Source organism: Narcine bancroftii, chromosome 2, assembly GCF_036971445.1.
Source record: "Narcine bancroftii isolate sNarBan1 chromosome 2, sNarBan1.hap1, whole genome shotgun sequence".
Taxonomy (NCBI): Eukaryota; Metazoa; Chordata; class Chondrichthyes; order Torpediniformes; family Narcinidae; genus Narcine; species Narcine bancroftii.
In genome coordinates, this window is record NC_091470.1 from 355,100,756 (window position 1) to 355,119,324 (window position 18,569).

The 18,569-nt window shown below is 40.9% G+C and overlaps 1 protein-coding gene across 10 annotated transcripts in view; it reads left to right on the top strand.

The window, feature by feature from the left end:
* LOC138755773 (receptor-type tyrosine-protein phosphatase mu-like) overlaps window positions 1-18,569 on the top strand; it is a 1,095,616-nt gene that overhangs the window by 662,457 nt on the left and 414,590 nt on the right. The window lies entirely within an intron of this gene.

Consider the following 18,569-nt stretch of genomic DNA (forward strand, 5'->3'; position numbering starts at 1 on the left):
TGAGGTCTGGGACTGATCAACTATGATCATATTCAATCCCAGAGCAGTTTTGAGGAGTTAATCAGCCATTTATAAATTGAGTGTTGAAGTTATTCCATGTGTTATTTGTTCCAATATTATCTTATCTAATTCAATTGTGTATGAAGAACATCAATGCAGTTACACTGTTGTTACAAAAACAGATATAGAATTTGACACAAACTGCTTGTGAGTCTGTGGAGGTAAACAAGGAGTCTGCAGATGCTAGAGAATGAAAAGAGGACACAAAAGTGCCGGAGGAACTCAGCAGGTCAAGCAGTATCCACGGAAAGCAATCGTTTTGGCCTGAGCCCTTCATCAATGGATGCTGCGTGACCTGCTGAGTTCCTCCGGCACTTTTGTGCATTGCTAATCTTTGGAACACAACTAAGAATCTGGAGAGGTCACTTGAACAGGAAGAGTTTGTTTGAGGAAATAACCGACAGATGAAGTGGAGCAACCTGGGTCAATGATCGCATCTCAGATGACAACGAATCAGACTTGTACTGGCGCGCTCGGGGATTCCTTGTTACATTTTGGTTTGATGTCGTTCATGTGAGTAAAATTGTTCAACAATGATAAAGTAAAAGGAAAAAGAAATCCCTGTTGAAGTTTGTGCTAACTTTTGCCACTATTGGTGAGCTTAAAGATATTTTATATTATATTTTCTTTAATCCTGGGTTCTGATAGGCAGAATATATGCAATAAAGTTCGAAGATCAGATTTATTGTTTGAGTACATACAAGACATCCCATACAACCCTAAGATTCTCTTTCCTGTAGATGAGGCGGAATCACCAATTATTGGTAGTGCAAAAAAAAACTGTACTCAAGAAGATACATACAAATGAAAACAATCTGTCTTTGCAATAAAGAGAGGAAAAAAAATCAATAAAGTGCAAAAATAAGAGTCCTTAAATGAGTCTCGGATTTTTGTTGTTGAGGGGAAATTTCTTTACGCAAAGGGTGGTAGGGATGTGGGATGAGCTTGTGACAGACGTGGTCGAGGCGGGATCATTGGTTACATTTAAGGAAAGACTGGATAGTTACATGGATAGGAGGGGACTGGAGGGGTATGGAATGCGGGGTGGTCAGTTGGACTAGGAGGGTGGGGATTTGTTACGGCATGGACTAGTAGGGCCGAACTGGCCTGTTCTGTGCTGTAAGTGGTTATATGGTTATAGGAGTCTGATGGTGGAGGGGTAGCAGCTGTTCCTGAACCTGGAAGTGTGAGTCTTGTGGCACCTATACCTCTTTCTTGATGGTAGCTCCGAGAACAGAGCGTGTGCTGGGTGGTATGGATCCTTGATGATTCCTGCTGCTCTCCGAAACCAGTGTTCCTTGCAGATGTGCTCGATGGTGGGGAGGGTTTTGCCTGTGATTCACTGGGCTGTGTCCATTATCTTTTGTGGGTGTGACGCGCTGTGAAAATAATAGAACTCAGTCATGACTGTGTGGAGGCATCCATATTGAATGCAACCAAAGCTGCAACAAACTAGTCTCTGACTCCCTCTAGTGATCAGGAGGATCACTAGTACTCTATCATTACAGTGTTACCTCAAAAAGGCAGCCAACATCACAAAGGACCTCCATTTCCTTGATTACAACTTTGCTGCTACCATCTGCCAGAAGGCAAAGAAGCCTAAAGTCCAGCTCCTCTAAATTAAGGTCAGTGAGAGTGCAAAAGCCAGTGAAACTGAAGGCATAGCCATAGCCACAATATCTAGACACATACAAGCAAAAATGAGACATAGGAAACAACAAAAAGAAGGAGAGACATTAATTTATAAATGATATGGCACTCAACATGCACCAAAGCAATGCTTAGGCTACAGTAAGTGCAAAGGATCACTATACAAATCAATGTTTTTCCAAAGGGAAATAAAATAGAAGTAAAACTGTGCATGCTACAGAAGATCTTGTTCAGACTCTAGAAGAAACTGTTCTCAATGATACATTCATCATTCTAAACCAACAGACACTGAACATCCAAGGGTGAATACAGTCAAGCGAGACAAGGGGATTGTGTCATGACACACAAATGGAACAAATATACCTTTCAAGCTGTACACAGGGGCAAAGTTCAATTGATCCATGAGCATGACCTCAGGGCAATAACATAAAGCCATACATCCATGCAAATAGTGTACAGCTCAAAGCCTACAATGGACTGAGCATCAACATGAAAGGCAGATATTAAGTCAAGGTGAAAGTTAAAGATAAAGAGCACCACCTCAAGTTCATCGTAGTCCCAGATGGACATGAATCATTACTTGGTGACAAAACATGTGAAAACATAAGCCTAGTCAAGAGGATGTACACCCCAGGGAAACCTATTGTGTTTGCTGATGCGGTATCCAGGGCAATGACGTAGAGTGAAGCACACAATGAGAGATGTAAATCTCCACGTGAATCTGATCACTGATTCTCTTCCTGTATCTGGCATGAAATCCAAGCAGATCACAGCTGAAACAGAAAACGACACGGTTCTACAGAAGGTCGTTAGCCAGAGCTGAGCTGAGTGTTGTCAAGGGGCTTCTATTCAGACAGAGCAGAATTGCCATTCCTCTCACTGAGATAAGAGATGATGGAAAGGGTGCATGAGGGGCACCTTGGAATCGAAAAATGAAAGAGAAGGGCCAGAACTGTTTATTGGCCAGGGATACATGCTGACATTGGCAGGATGTTTTCCAGCTGTGAGACCTGTTTGAAACATCACACAAGCAGACAAAGGAACCCATGATAATAAAGAGCTTAGAATCATGGAAGAAGGTTGGACAAATAATTACTTGCTGCTTATTGATTATCTATCGAACTATCCAGAGATTGTACTGTTTTCTAACATGTCTGATGATTGTGTAATCAAATATATGAAATTGATCCTTGCAAGACATGGAATTCCTCATATTGTCTACAGCGACAATGGACCATGATGCAGCTGTAGAGAATTGCATAACTTTGAAGGAGTGAGATTTCCGATATGTGACTACATGTCCTCTGCATCCACAGTCAAACAGTAAAGCAGAGAAAGGAGTTCACATAGTTACACAGTTGCTCAAGAAATCACTAGACAGTGGCTCAGATCCTTATCTAGCTCTATTGAGTTACAGAGCTTTGCCACTAGAACATGTCACCCGCTGAACTTCTGATGGGACATAGACTATGCACCCCACAAACTAGAACTGAGATGTCGAAGATATCGAATGGAAACAAAATCGTCTGCAATGGAGACAAAAAGCAAACTATGACAAGTCAGCAAGAGGCTTAGGGCCACTGATGCAACATGACACAGTGAGACTCAGAGATTCCAACACTTGGGACAAAAAGGTACAGTTCTGGAGGAAGTCAATCCAAGATCCTACAGAACAGAGGAGGGTCAAATATTGAGGAAGAATCAAAAGAGCCTCCTGAAAATGCAAGAGTCACTGCAGCAACAGACAAATGGAGAAGATCCAGCCTGCGCAGCAATGGAGGAAACACTACCGGTGCAAGACAGTAGTAGATCAGCAGGGCCGACGTAAGCACCTGTGTTAAGAAGATCCACACGTGTTATCAAAGCACCTGACAAACGATCTCTAAAAGAAAATTAACTGCACACTTAAAAAGGTTCATGTTTCTAATGTTGTGTTTACATTTGTGTTAAAATGAATACTATGTTAGATGAAACATCTCAAGGAAAGGGGATATAATGATAAGAGTGCTAGTGATCCTCCTGATCACAAGAGGGAGTCAGAAACTAGATTGTTGCAGCTTCAATTGGATACAAAATGGATGCCTCCACATGGTTATGAGTGAATTCTTTATCTAATAAAGTACAGTTGTTTTAAAAGATCACAAGTTTCATTATTACAATCAAAGAAACATCACAAACATCTCAAATAAATAGGGCTGGCCCATGACACCTCAAAATGGAGAAGGATCATTTCAGATGACATGGAATCTATTCAATGGGAGTGCACCAAAGCTGGAGGCAGGAGCCTACCACACCTGAACCATGGTACCAAGTGACTCATCTCCCAATGGCCTAATGCCCTTCCACCATCCAAGACAAAGTGGCCTGCTTCGTTGGCTTGTCCAGCATCGTCCTAAACATTCATTCTCTCTCCCATAATTGCACAACGTCTGCAATGTCTACAAAATAATGACACTCAGACATTTTGATATTTCTCACTCAAACCTGCCACATTTCTCCATCAAGACAATAAGACATAGGAACAGAAATAGGCTATTCAGCCCATCCTGCCATTTAACTCTTTTCCCACTCAGCCCCACCTTCGCCCCATAGCCTTTGCTGCTCTGGCTAATCAAGAACCCATCAGTCTCTGTCTTAAATACACCCAATGAGCTGGCCTCCAAATGGCCTGTGGCAACAAATTCCACAGAATTACCACCCTCTGGCTAAAGAAATTCCTCAAGCTTATGCCTGAAATGGCACTAATATACCTTTACCTCCTGTGGACTCTGCAAGTCTGGCTGAGTTCTTCCAGCATTTCTCTGTGTGACATAAAGGCACCGACCGGCCCACCCAGTAAGCTATGGGTGACAGAGGTGCTCAGCTTGTTTATTGTCTGTGGTGAACCAAATATGGTGGATGTTAATGTTTATTTGGCACATTGAGGTGATACAGAGGCCTTTGTTGTTCTCTGCGCTGAACATGGTTGAACGATTCGTACCCACTGCTATGATATGGTTGGACATGCTTTAGTTGAGCTCATCTCTTCTGGTCTGGAGTGCTTTTATCCATTGGTTGAACTGGCCACATTGACCACTCCCCAGTCAATGCTTGTAAGCTGCAGATGACCAATAGGCAAAGCACAAGGAACAATCTTTTGTCTTTAACCTGAGTCATTGACTGTTGACCCCCCCCCCACCCCCCACCCCTTGGCTGCTGAGTGTTTTCAAAATTTTCTGCTTTCAGATTTCCAAGTTTAATTTTTTAATTTATAAAGGACTTGCACATTCTGCCTTTCAGCTTCCCATTTCATCAGAAAAATAGCAAAGGGATTGATGAAATGCATACAATTAGAGGATTAAAACACATGCTCAATTTTCCTAAACACGTCAAAATATGCATTGATGTACTGGATTTCTGGACAGCTACGTGAAAAATGAGTAAAATATTGCTTCTTATTATTGCTACTTCTCGCTATTGCCAGCCTGCTATCGCTGCCGCTGCCATCTCAGTTCCAATCCCACTCCCAAGGATTTCTGCACAAAAAACTGAAAGTGACTCTCTGCGTGCAATCCTTCCTTTATGGCAATCAGTTGAAGTCAGGCTACATCTGCATTCTCCAGAAGATATAAAAGTCTCTTGGTCATATTTTATGGAGCTACCTGATCAATATATCTCCCTCTCAAATAAGACTATGGAGGAAAAGAAAAGCAGATTATCTGGCTGTTTTGTGGAGGCTTGTTGAATACAAGTAGGCCATTGCATTTTCTATACTGGAACAGTGACTGGAATTCTGGAAATGTATTGCACTGGTTATAAAGTGCTTTGCAGTGTTGTGAAAGATAACGGATAGACAGGATGGTAAACAGCATTGTGTTTTGTTTTAGGAAAGGGTCCATTTCTAGGATGCCCTGAGAAGCAAAACTAAATAGCTTTTATCCCTATTGTTAAGGCTGGCCATGTATGCTTCAATTGCTGCTCTTCCCTCACAGGCATGCAAGTGTTTTCATTAGTTCTGGATCCTTTCCCTGAGTTACTATTGTAATTTAAATGAGTGGTTCACTAAAATTGGATTATGGTGACAGATTAATCTCTTACAAAAGCAGTCAGAAACAATTAAGTCACTTTGGATGTCCTCTCGTCATCCCACTCTTATAAGATGACAGCAGATGTACCAAAATATTCAGTTCAGTAACTTCTTCAAATCAATCATGTCAGTATTCTGGTAAAAACACAAAATGCTGGAGAAGCTCAGCAGGTCAAACAGCGGAGCGAAGGTCGAATTACATAACCAACGTTTCGGGTTTGAGCCCTTCATGAGAGAATGCCGGCAGGCGTCCGATCAAAAACATGGGCGGGGGGGGGAGAGGATGGTAAAGGCAGGAGATGATAGGTGGAAAAGAGAGGGGGGCAGCAGCGATCGGTGGGAGGAGGGATGGCTGGGCGGGAGAAGTGGAAAGGGGAGGGGAAAGAAGGCAAGTAAGTTTAGCAGAAAGCAATGTTAAGGTCACCTGGCTGGACAGACCCCAGACAGAAAACAAGGTGTCAGCATTCATTGCTGTCTAAACATTTTCTCAAATTTTATTCAAAGAATTGATACAATCAGATGAAGAAGGTGCTCAGAAATCATGAATCAGAATTGTTGAACTGACCACACAAGTCCATGTAGCTCATTCCAAGTTAACACACAAACGCAACAGAGTTTAGTTAGAGCTATAAAGATAAATTTATACATTTACTTATATAAGCAGAATATTTCCCTCCCTTTTGTTGGCTTCGATATTATATTGGTCCTCCATATATATGTAAATTAGACATTGCCACCCGATATTAACGTGGATACATTTAATATGTTTTGCCTTTATTACTATCTACCTCTAGGTTCATGGAAAGACGTGGCATAATGGTTAAATTATTGGATTAATACTCCACTACCTGGGCAAATGACAAGGAGGCAAATAGTTCAAAGCAGCTGGGGAATTTAAATGCAAGTAATTAAATGAAACTCAAATGAAATAAATTTTAGCATCAATAGGAGTGACCTTGGAACCACTGAATTATCATAAAAATGTATCTACCTCATGAATATAGTTTAGGGCAGACAATTGGTCTATTTAATTCATGACTCCAGATCCACCAACATGGTTGACCTTCAGAATGACCCAGAAGGACATTAGGAGTAGACAATAAATGCAGTCCTGGTCAGCCAAAACTCATATTGTGAACAAATAAATATATTGCTCCCATATCTGAGCACATCATTGTCTTACCCTTAATAATATAGACAATAATATTCTTCTATTCTGTACTGAATTATTGAATTCTTAGAACTTTTCTCAGTCGTGAATGCTGTTGTAGTCCTGGCCTGAGAAAGGGTTCAAGTAAACACCATGGAATGTACCCGAGGCAATCAAGAGAGATTTCAGATGCTGGGAAACTGGAGCAACATTCAAAATACTTTATTAATGACAATAAAGGAATCTTGAAGTACTATATATATAAGTTGGCTTACCTGGATGACGCACAGGCAAAGTTTTTCACTGTATCCTGACGCATGTGACAATAGTCAATTAAACAAAAGATCATTTTAACAGGTAAATCTGTTATTAAATTCATTTTACAGGGTGTAGATGTCACTGGCATGGCATTGCTAGTCACAAATCTGTCAGAAAATCCAAAGAAACAATGCTACCATGCAGCTGCCTGACCTGCTGAGTTCCTCCAGCACCTTGTGGGTGGAATGTATCCCAACCAATTTTAAGAGTGCTGTGTGAAGACATCCTTCCAAGCCCCATGGTAGCATTGTTTCTTTGGATTTTCTGACAGATTTGTGACTAGCAATGCCATGCCAGTGACATCTACACCCTGTAAAATGAATTTAATAACAGATTTACCTGTTAAAATGATCTTTTGTTTAATTGACTATTGTCACATGCGTCAGGATACAGTGAAAAACTTTGCCTGTGCGTCATCCAGGTAAGCCAACTTACATATATAGTACTTCAAGATTCCTTTATTGTCATTAATAAAGCAGGTGTAATAGTACACAAAATTACATTTAATCTACCATATTCAGACAAAGATTCGCCATCAGCAAAAATTACCCAGCACCCTTTATAGTCCGAGAAAGAGAAGCAAAAGAGAGTCCCTGCAGAATCACTAAGAGTCCATGGATTTTCCTCCAGCATCCCCACAGCCTCTGCAGCCACACAGACTTCAGTCTAAATCATCCTGAGCACCAGATCAGAACCAGCGACACGATCAGATTGTATTCGTATGAGTCCCAGCTATGCCTGCCTGTTTGTGGGCTTTGTGGAGCAATCCTTCCTGCAAGCCTACACAGGCAAAGCCCTTCAACTCTTCCTTCGCTATATTGACAACCACAATGTGGCTATCTCATGCACCTCTGATGAGCTCGTCAACTTCATTTATTTCTCACCCAACCCACCCCGATCACAAACTCACCTGGTCCATCTCTGACACACTCTCCTCTTTCTTGACCTCTCTGTCCTCATCTCAAGAGGCAGGCTTTAAACTGCCCCACTCTCGCACACTCTCACTCAAAGTGATTTGAGTCATTCCGATTTGTGAGGAGAAGAGAAACTATTTTGTCTGGCAGTGGGGGATGAGTCCAGGATATCGAAGGCCTCATTTCTCCCTGACTGTGAGAGTGGGAATTTCAATGGTCTTAGATTCCTAGAGCTATTCTGCACAACCACAGACCCTTCAGTCCATCTTGTCCATACTGACAAAGTGGCCAATCTGAACTGATGCCAATTGCCAGCATTTGATGCTGTCTTTGTAAAACTTCCTTACTCGTGTCTCTTCAATGTCTCAAATGTGGCTTCCTCTGGCAGCTCCTTCTAATCAGGCATCACCCTTTGCAAAAAGTTGCCTTTGGGCCTTTTTTAACCCTGGCAAGTAATTAAATGAAACTCAAATGAAATAAATTTTAGCATCAATAGGAGTGACCTTGGAACCACTGAATTATCATAAAAAGTATCTACCTCATGAATATAGTTTAGGGCAGACAATTGGTTCATTTAATTCATGACTCCAGATCCACCAACATGGTTGACCTTCAGAATGACCCAGAAGGACATTAGGAGTAGACAATAAATGCAGTCCTGGTCAGCCAAAACTCATATTGTGAATAAATAAATATATTGCTCCCATATCTGGTTACACCTCTTACCTTCAAAAGTTTTAGTCTGCAAAAAAGACTATTCACCACATCATATGCCCTTCATAGTTTTATCTACCGTTACAAGGTCACCTTCAGCCTCTTACACGCCAGGGAATAAAGTCCTAACCTATCTAGTCTCTTGTTATTATTCAAGCCCTCCAATCCTCATGAATCTTTTTTATTTGCATCCTCTCCATCTTAATGACATGGTGAAGCCAGGGTTAAATCCAATTGTGATATGGAATTTGGAACAGTGCACCAACAACAACCCTGCACTCAATGTCACCAAAACTAAGGAGCTGATTGTTGACTTCAGAAAAGGAAAGCCAAAGGTTTGTAATCCATTTTTCATTGAGGGAATCAGAGGGTGAGCAAAGTTATGTTCTCGGTGTTTCATCTTGTGTTCATATGTGCGAGTTCTTAGATAACACATGGATGAAGGAAAAGGTTCTTTACTCTAATGTTGATATAAACAGCATCATGAGGCATGCCATGAGGCTGCAAGCCTCCATTACAGATCTCTCATACAGCAGTCTCTCCTGTGTCAGCTCCCTGCTGGCAGCCAAGTATAATCAAACAGGAGCTACAATCCTTAAGGCATTGCTAGTTGCCTTGCAACCATGATCACTATCATTACATCTCCCTTTCTTAAAACAAAAGTAGCTTACTTTTAACTAACATGTTTTCTTTGTGTAACTCTGCAATTTTAACTCTAACATCAAGAACTTACATTTTCATTGTTATTAACATTGTTAACATTTTTTAAACTTGTTTTGTGTTTTCACATTTACATACACTAAAACTTGAAGAGCGAATAAGATATCACTACTTCATCCCATAACAGGAGTCTTTAAATTTTCTCACTGAGTCTCTTAGGAGGATTCATGTGTCTTGACGATCTCCTAATTGACTGTCCTTGAATCTGAGTTGTTGCCTCAGACGATGTCTCCTCAGATGTGTATTCAGGTTGTTCAACAATATCCATCTTTCCATCTACTGTGGCTGGTCCCATTTGAAGATCTCGACGATTTCTTCGCAGGACAGCACTTTCATCTGTCTGAACGGTGTATGATCCTGGTTGCACTTCACTAAGAAGAATTCCCTACTGAGTCCATAAGTTCATTTTGTCTTTTAGCCTTACTTGGTCACCAGTATAGAGTTCCGGTAGGTTTTTTGTTCCTCTGTCAAAGTGATCTTTTGCTTTTCTTTCTGTTGTTCTTTGAATTTCCTCACCTTCTCCACCTCTTTTGTTGTTAGGAGGTTCTCCAGAAAGGGTAGGTTTTATTTTAGCCTACGTCCCATAAGGAGTTGTGCTGGTGACATACCACACTCGAGCAGTGTTGTCCATTTACTAGCATGCTCTGGTAGAAGTCTGTTCCACGTCTTTTGCCTTGTACACCAGTCTTTTCACTGTCTGTACCAATTTTTCCACTAGATTGTGGAAAATGAGGACTTGATGAGATGTGTACAAAGACCCACTCTTTGGCAAACTGTCAGAACTTTAAATTGCAAAACAGGTGTTCATTGCCTGTGACGACTTCGCTTGACATGCCTGGAGAATATACCTGTTATTACAGCAACTGCAGTGGTGGTGTTCAGCTTACACACCTCTGGATAAAGGGAGTAATAGTCTGTGACTACAAGATAGTCCTTCCTTGACATTCGAATAGGTCAGCGCCTACCTTGTGGTAAGGTCTGTATGGTATTGGGTGTGGCTTTAGTGGTTCTGCAGGATTGTTTGCTTGATATTTCTGGCATACTGTACAGTTTGACACTTCATTTGCTATATCATTGTTGATTCTTACCCAGTGCATCACCTCTCGTGCTCTTTTCTTACACTTTACGATTCTGAGATGTTCACCATGGATCCTTTTTAGCATCTTTTCTCAGACTCTTTGGGATAAGGGTTTTGTGTCCTTTGTAGATGATGTCTTCAACCACTGGTAGTTCCGCCCTGCAGCTCCAGTACTCTGAAACATCAGGTGAGCAGTCCTGCTTCATGTTGGGCCATCCATCCAAGATGTATTTTCTCAGTTGTCTCAGTGATTCATCTTTGTTTGTCTCTGACTTTATGAGCTCCAATTTTGCATCTGATATGGGCAGTGCACTTGTGATCATGTCCATGAAGGCATTCACGTCTTCATCCATTTTGGTATTTGTGGGCTCTCTCATGTCAACAGCTCTAGACAACATGTCTGCTGTGTACATTAGCTTACCCGGAGTGTACGCTACATTCAGTGTATAGCGTTGCAGCCTAATCATCATTCTTAGTATTCTAAGTGGACATTCATTTAATGGCTTTTGGAACAATGGAGTCTCTACTCTGATTGCTTATCCTGACTCAAGCTGATGAAATCTTTCGCAGGTGTATGTGATGCTGAGCAGCTCCTTTTCAATTAGAGTGTATTGCATCTCCGCATCTGTCATTGAGCGTGATGCAGATGCAATGGTTGTCAGTCATCATATTTTTACAGAAGAACTGCACCGAGCCCACTATGCGATGTGTCTGATGATATCTTGATGGGTCTCGTTGGGTCGTAAAACCTCAGAACTGGTTCCTCTGTGAGCAGTTTCTTTAGTTCCCTCCATGACTGTTCATGCTCAAGATTCCACTCCCATTCAATGTTCTTTTCTGTTTGTCTTCTCAATGGAGCCATCTTTTCTGAGAGGTTGGAAATGAATATACCCATATAGTTGACCATTCCATTGAACCTCTGTATGTCCATTTTGCTTTGTGGCTTTGGCATGTTCATTTTCTCACAGGTTGTTAAACTTGGTATGGCCTGTACATCCTTTGGTACCATGATGAATGCTAGCATGTGCTCTTTGTCCTTGTGTTTCACTTTGACCATGCATTCTCCCTGCACTGGTATATTGGTACCTGAATATCCTGTCACCTTTACTTTTATTCCATACATCTTTGGTCTGGGTCTAATCTTCCTAAAAAGTCTCTAATAATATATTAATTTGTGCTGCAGTATCCAATTTAACTGAAATGTATTTGTCAATCGCTATTAATCTCAACATCCAGTCTTTGTTTTCTTTCTTGTCTTCAGTCACAACATCTACATAGAATTCCTCTCTCTCCCTTTCATCTACTGCATGAACTTTGCTTTGTTGCACTTGGTTCCTAAAGCAATGGGCATGATGGTTGCTTTTGTTGAACATATAGCATGTTTCAACATAAGCTGGACACTCTTTTGGTAGGTGTTGCGTACCGCATCGATGGCTTTCGATTGTCCCTTTCATTTTTGTTCACTGGCCACGCCTCTCTTTCCAATTTGGCGTGCTTTTTGTTAAATGGTATATGTCCATTCTTGTTCACTGCATCCACGTTGCTGCTCGTTTCACTGAACAGCTCATTTGCCAGAAACTTTACAGTTTCTGTAGCCCTACAGAGTGCTTTGGCCTTTTTCCAGGTCTACATTTTGCTCTGTAATTAGTCTTTCCCTTAGACTATTATCTGGAATACCACTCACATCTGTGTTTTATGAGCGAATAAGTCAGTCCACCAAATTCACACGTTTTTCTTCTGTTTCTCAATTCAGTCACATACTGATTAATACTTTCTTCCATTTTCTGTACACATGTAAAAAAAATCAAATATCACATTATGTTTAGGTATGCAGAATCCCTCAAAGTGTTCCATTATATTTTCCAGTTTCATTTTGTCTCCTTCAGCAGCAAATGTGAAGTTATTATACACGTCCAGGGCTTCATCACCCGTGACATGTAAGGAAACTAATGCTTTCACTTTATCAGTTTTTTTCATCAGCTCCGATTGCCGCTAAATACAATCTTATATCTGTTTAAATCTGTTCCAATTTTCAAACACCTTACCTGTCAACTAAAGTTTTGCTGGATGGTGCAATCCTTCCAGTTTTCACTTTGTTAGTTTCTCTTCACTGATCAGTTGCTAACTTTAGATTTTTCCTTTTAAGTATTTCCTTTTAATTTCCTTCATCCCAATTCTGACATCATGTTTCATCTTGTATTCATATATGTGAGTTCTTAGACAACACATGGATGAAGGAAAAGGTTTTTTGCTTTAAAGTTGTTGTAAACAGCTCATGTGGGATGCCATGAGGCTGCAAGCCTCCATTACAGATCTCTCATACAGCAGTCTCTCATTCTGTGTCAGCCCCCTGCTGGTAGCCAAGTATAATCAAACAGGATGTATAATCCTTAAGGCATTGCTAGTTGTATTGCAAGCCCGATCACTATCATTACACTTGGGAGTCGCTATCTCAGAGGATCTTTTCTGGACCCAACACACCAATGGAATTGTAAAGAAAGCACCTCTACTTCCTCAGGAGTTTGTGGAGGTTTTGTATGACCCCCTGGCAAATTTATAAAGAGATGTGGTGGAAAGTGTGCTGACCAGCTGTATCGTGGTCTGGTATGGGAACACCAATACCCCTGAGGGTAAAGCCCTCCAAAAGGTAGTGGGGATCACAGCAAATCTCTCCCCACTAATGAGTATATCTACAGGCAATGCTGCCATTGAAGCGCAGCAGCAATCATCAAAGACCCACACCACTGAGCACATGCTTTCGCTGCTGTCGACAGGAAAGAGGTATAAGTGCCACAAGACTCCCAACACCAGGTTCAGGAACTGCTGCTCCCCCTCCGTCATCAGACTCCTCAACTACAAACTCAATCAGAGAGCCATTTAAGAACTCTTTGTTGTGTACTTTATTGATTTTCTCACTAATCTCTCTGTATTGCAGTCATTTTGTTAACACAGGTTATCTGTTTACAGTTATTTATTTGTTTACATGTTTTACGCTGTGTACACCTTAATTTATGCATTACCCATTAATAGTAATTCTGCTGCACCCACAGGAAAAAGGAATCTCAGGGTTGTATGTGATGTCATGTACGTACTCTGACAATAAATCTGAATCTGAACCTGAGCAGGTTGATGATTCTTAGTCAATTAAACTTTTCAAAGCAAAGGTTGACAAATTTCTTCAGGTGAGAGCGCTGTGTGAAATGAAATCAAATGAGATAAATAGAGTTGAGATTCTGATCATCAATTATCTAATTAAGTAGCAGATGAGCATTGAAGACATGAATCTTACGATGTTCCTCTTAATATAAATTAAGTGATGACAAAAGTAACGATTTGTTATAAATTTGTAGGGTACATATTGGTTTTTCAAAGACAGCACCAATAAATAAACTGACGACTCTGGAATGTACTGTAACATAAAAGTGATATGTGTATCCCTGTTAAGACCGTCCCAAGATAATTAATTCCAACTATTTTATAGATTTAATCTGGCTGATAGCAGAATCAGTCCATTTTGTCTTGTGCAGAGCTAAATTTTTAATTTGTTTTTTTTTAAATTTAAATTTAAAGATACAGCACAGTAGCAGGCCCTTCTGGCCAAACACACCCATGTGACCAATTAACCTTCTAACCCCATATGTCTTTGGAATATGGGAGGAACCCAGAGGAATCCCAAGCAGACACGGGGAGAACGTACCTTATAGGCAGATTTGAACCCAGGTCGCTGGCGCTGCAGTGGTATTCTACTAACCGTGCTGCTCCACTGTGTAAAACTCCAGGAATAGAAACCCAAGTGGCTTGGCATCTAGTTCTCCTGTGCGCTGGTTCATAGTTCCCATCCAGTCACCTGGATCCGGAATCCCATGCTCTTTTCAAACTCACCTGGTTCTGTTGTGTGCTACCAGGTCCACAGAAATGTTAGAAACATCCTCTTAAAAAAATGTGAATCAATTAAGTAGGCTGAAGTTCTGTGAGACAAGTACTAGAGGACCTGGGTTAAGGGTGAAAGGTGAAATGTTTAAAGGGAACATTAGGAGAACTTCTTCACACATAGGGCGGTGGGAGTGTGGGATGAACTGCCAGCTGAACTGGTGAATACAGGTCCAATTATGACATTTAATAAAAATTTGGATCAGTCCATGGATGGGAGGGGTATGGAGGGCTATGATCCAGGTGCAGGTCATTGGGAAGAGGCAGAAGAGTAGTTCAGCATGGACACAATGGGCTGAAGGACCTGTTTCTGTCCTGTAGTGTCCTGTAGTGTAGTATGATCTACATCCGCCAAGATACCAAGCACGTGTGATGAACAAAGGTTTACCACGATAAGATCATAGTGATCTAATTATAACTTCAAATCTCCTTTCTTCAGTGACCTCTCGAGTCCTTGTTTATCAAGAATTTATATTCCTACATCTCAAAAACGCTAAAAGACTGTGCTTCCGTAGTGCTTTGAGGACGGAGACTTCAAAAGCTCACAATCCTCTGGGGGAGAAAAAAAAAACTGACCTCATCTTATTCTTGAAGGGGTGACACCTTATTTTTTTTGAACAACAGCAACTAGTTTCAGATTCTTCCACAAGATAAAAGATCCCTGTTAAGGTCTCTCAAAATCTCAACCGTTTCAGTCTTGACTTTCTCACTTCTCTAAACTCTGGCAAATAGAAGCCAAATCTCTCCAAAACTTTCTTCAGAAGGAAACACATTCCCTTCAATTATGTACAGTTTAATTTCTCATCTTCAATAAAGGTGATGAATGCAACTCAGCTTTCTTTGACATTGCTCTTGACGATGCCATTAATAAAGTAGCATGGGGCCTAATTAGACTAAATAAAATATTTCTTTGTCAAACGAGCTTCTGCTTGGGTTGATTATATAAATGATCCCTTTTCAAGCTCACTGGCAAGGGAAACCTTTGTTGAATAAAGGGTCACTACATGCTCCTGCTTACGGTCAGTGGGCAGCACCCAAAGCTGTGAGTGTGTGAAGATGAGCAGAAAATAACTTCTTGTTAAAGGTGCGGACCTTGTTGGGAAAAACTGTATCTTTTGGAATGTTCACACTTTCCACAGAAGCACCATTTTAATCAGAAGATTTATTATCTTTGTGATGTGATCCCATTTTTCAATTCATTTTCATTTGTGTGGCACTGCCGCTTTAAGAGAATAGATTTAATGAAAGCCTGTAGGTTTTGGAAAGTGACTGTGAACTGTCAGCAGGCTTCAAAGGCAGCATATTCCTAAATGGACACATTTGAAGTGAAGCAAGACAGGTGCAGAGACCATGTGACCAACAGATTAAGACTGAATACATAATTTTACTTGGGGGACCATTTTAAGGAGACAGCATGGAAGCAAACAGCTCTCTGAAGAATAAATACTGTGCTGGCTTGGCCTCAAATGTGGTTATAGACAATCTGCCTGATTTCCTCCTGTTAGTTATTGAGGAATGAGAAGAGCTGGTCTATGACCAAAAAGAGTGAAGGTCACTTTTGTTCGACTGACCCACGAAAGGGGTTCTACTTGCAGAAGAAATACTGTGCTTGTCTGATGACCAGAGTGAGAGTCACTTGAGTGTGTCCGAATCACGAGAAGCTTTCTGGAAGCGTTGTGAACATCACTTTCTTCATGTTCCCATATACAAAGAAGAGGGGAGTTTGGTTGGCACTTGTCTGAAAGGACATGTCGTTGGAAACACCTCAACAAGGGTTTTGTGAGTTAATCAACATTCTGACACCCCCTGGTCTTTCACCCCTTCATAAACTGCTAATTTCATCCAAATCCTGTGTGTCGCATCCACCTAAGGCCTGCATGTCCCATCCATCAACATTGGGATTTTCTGAACTTGAACTTGGAACAGCCTATCAAGAATTGGGCTTTGAGCTGTTATGGCTTGGGGTATTCCACGCACACCAGTATATTCACACATAGTTGGAGGTTAAGTTAGATAAGTTCAGATAAACGTAAATAAATTTGATTAGGTGTCATATAATTGTTGATTATTAATTAAAATCATTATATTAAATATAACACTGGGCTAATTTCTATTGCTACTGTCTGGTATGTAACATCTTTCAACATCAAATAACAACTAAAACCATGAAATCTCATTGTTATTGGAATTTAATTGTTCTCAGATATATTTTAGTTTGTTCATATTTTTCATCATTATCCTCTTATCCTTCAATTCTTTGTCTTAATTCAGCTTTTAATTTCTTTAGTTTATTTCCATGGCTCTGTCTGATAGGTTGACAGTTCACTCTACTTCATTCTCTTCTGTTCATTTGTTTATTTTTTTTAAATTTAGACATACACCACAGTTATCTTCCAGCCCACGAGCCTATGCTGTCCAAATATTCCAATTAATCTACAAACCCCATAGGTTTTGAAGGGTGGGAGGAAACTGGAACACCTGGAGGAAACCCCTGTTGACACGGGGAGAACATGCAAACTCCTTACAGACAACACCAGATTTTAACCCATGTCCCTGCTGTAGTAATAGCAACGCGCTAACCGCTACACTAATGTACCACCCCAAAATCCTTGGATTTCATTGGTTAAGTCCATGGATGGTTCCATCAATCAGAACTCTCCAGGAATCCCCATTTCCCTTTACATGCCACTTTCCAGGAATTTATCAGTCAAAATATTTCACAGCTGAGGGTGGAGAGGACAAATCTAACACATGGAGATTACTGCTGGATGTGCAACCACATTAGATTCCGGGCCACTGTTACCAAAATTGCAAGTTCACAGCCTTACTATTGATATAAGATGTATTCACAGATTATATTACAGCACAGTCCTTTTGGCCCACGACGTTGTGCTTACTCTAGAACAAACTACCTGATAAGCCCTATCAATAACCACAGAGTCATAGGCTGCAGGGACAATAGGTTTTCATGCACACAAGACTTTGGCTGGCCAGGATCCAGGCACATGACTGCCGGAAATGGGGAGGTAACGCCACCTTTATGGCCAGGGCAAAAGGGGAGGAGATTTAAGGGATGAGTCATTAGTGGGTGGGCCAGCCTCATATATACAGTAACTGGTAGGGGCTATACAATGGAGGAAAACATATCAGTACATTACCTCACTCATAACCCTCTATTTTTCTTACATCCATGTGCCTAACAGTCTTTTAAATACCCTTATTGTACCAGCTTCCACCACCTTCGGCAATGCCTTCCAGGCACCCACCACTTTCTGAGTAAAAAAATTTTCTCTGGCATCTCACCTAAACTTTCCTCCACTCATATTTAACAGATGACAATCTTTAATATTACCAATTAAACTTTGTTATGCAGTAGGGCATGGGATCACATGTAGAAAGGAAGACTGAGAAACACTTTCTTCAGAATCCATATATTTACCATTGAGGGAGAAATAACAATGAGCTGTGACCAGCTATTCTGACAGAGCAAGGTAGAATTCAAGAGCACAGTAATCAGCTGGCCCAGATGGGATATATGGTGAGATAGGAAGTATACCTTGCACTACAGTTCACTGCATCTCTCACCGTTGCACCAGTGTTAATTGTTTCCCCGTCCCACAGAAGCTGCCCTTGTCAACTCCCCAAATAGGTTGGGCGACTTTATTATGAATTATGCCTTCATGCCACAGACTTTGACACATTGAGAATTATAACTAGGCTGTCCACATTCATTTCATACTGTGGCCTTTGCATTGTGAATGACACACAAAATGTTCCACCCCACAAGTCTGACATTGATTGATTCCAGATTCCAGATTCGAAGGAGACGGAGATAAACCACTGCACTGAACAGTTTCATATTTGTGAAAAAGCCGAGGGCATATTTTTATCTCTTTGGAATCTTCCACAGGTTTTACAGCAGGCAGAAAGACTGATTGTTTCAAACTCAGGTGGGATTGTAGTTTATGT